Source organism: Physeter macrocephalus, unplaced genomic scaffold (assembly GCF_002837175.3).
Source record: "Physeter macrocephalus isolate SW-GA unplaced genomic scaffold, ASM283717v5 random_20, whole genome shotgun sequence".
NCBI lineage: Eukaryota > Metazoa > Chordata > Mammalia > Artiodactyla > Physeteridae > Physeter > Physeter macrocephalus.
This window is the reverse complement of record NW_021145306.1, coordinates 144,783-146,732: the sequence shown is the minus strand read 5'-3', so window position 1 is coordinate 146,732 and position 1,950 is coordinate 144,783.

Sequence of the window (1,950 nt, the reverse complement as noted above, 5' to 3'; positions counted from 1 at the left end):
TATACCCAGAGAAAACCATAATTCAAAAAGACACATGCACCCCAATGTTCATTGCAGAACTATTTACAATAGCCAGGTCATGGAAGCAACCTAAATGCCCATTGACAGACAAATGGATAAAGAAGATGTGGTACATACATACAATGGAATATTACTCAGCCATGAAAATGAACGAAATTGGGTCATGTGTTGAGACGTGGATGGATCTAGAGACTGTCATACAGAGTGAAGTAAGTCAGATAGAGAAAAACAAATGCGTAATATGCGTATATTAACGCATATATGTGGAACCTAGAAAAATGGTACAGATGAAGTGGTTTGCAGGGCAGAAATTGAGACACAGATGTAGAGAACAAACGTATGGACACCAAGCGGGGAAAGCGGCGGGGGTTGGGGTGTGTGTGTGTGATGAATTGGGACATTGGGATTGACATGTATACACCAATGTGTATAAAATTGATGACTAATAAGAACCTGCTGTATAAAAATATAAATAAAATTAAATTTAAAATTTTTTTTAAAAAGAAAATGAATACACAATTCTCAGACTAGAAAAAATGCGCAGAACATATATATCTGACAAAAAGCCAGTATTCAGTGTAATTTTTTTAAAAGCCTCCTACAACCAATAATACTAAATTTAAAAGCCCATTAGCAAGCACTTTACAAGAGAAAATATATCAGTGGCCCATATGCACATGAAAACACATTCAGTATCTTCAGTCATCAGGGAAAAGCAAATTAAAATCACAATGAGATACCTCTACATATTTACAAAAATGAATATATTTAAAGACTAACAGCACTGATTGTTGTTAAGAATGTGGTGTGATCACAACTCACATCTTGTTGAGGGGAGTGGAAAATGGTACATTTGGGGAAAAGATCCATCAGTGTCTCATAAAACTAAACGCATACCTATCGTATGACCAGTCATCTCACTCGTAGCTATTTACCCAAGAGAAAGAAAGCATATGTCTACAAAAAGAGATGTACACAAATGTTCATAGCAGCTTAATTCATAACAATCAAAAGTTGAAAACAGCTCAGAAGAATGGATAAACATACTATGATGTAGTCATAAAGTAGGATACTACTGAACAATGAAAAGGTACAAACAATATAAATATATCTCAAAAATATTACGAAGAGTGAAAGAAGCCTTACTAAAAAGTACTTATACTATATTTCATTTACATGAAGTTGTAGAACAGAAAAAATTAATATGTCATGAAAAAATCAGAGCAGTGGTCGTTTCTGGGGGCGTGGGGTGGGAGTGATTGGGAAAGGACCTGAGAGTAGTTTCTGGGGTTGATGGTAATGTTCTATAACTTAGTTGGCATTTGGGATATAGAACAGCATGCATTTGTCAGAGCTTGTTGAAAGGTACACTTGAGAGTCGAACAATTCACTGTACATAAATTATATCTGAAAAAAATCTGTAAACAAATATTGAACTAAAATTAATAATATGATGCTAAAGTGTTTAGAAGTGAAGAGTATTGAAGTCTACAACCTTGAAATGCACCAAAAATAAGGTGGGTTCATAAAGGAAAAGGCGAAGGAGTAGGTGGTACATGGGCAAATATAGCAAAAGGTTCATTGTAAATATAGGTGATGGGTGTATTGATGTTAATTGCATAATTCTTTCAATTTATCTATATATTTAAAATTTTCTAGAATAAAATTTTAGTGAAAAAAAAACATAGCGAACAAGAACTGGAAGTAAAATGAATATCCATCAGTAAGGAGTTCATTTGAATAAACTGTGGCATGACCATGCCATGGTCTACTACATGGCCATTAAAAAGATGAATCAGGGGCTTCCCTGGTGGCGCAGTGGTTGCGCGTCCGCCTGCCGATGCAGGGGAACCGGGTTCGCGCCCCGGTCTGGGAGGATCCCACATGCCGCGGAGCGGCTGGGCCCGTGAGCCATGGCCGCTGAGCCTG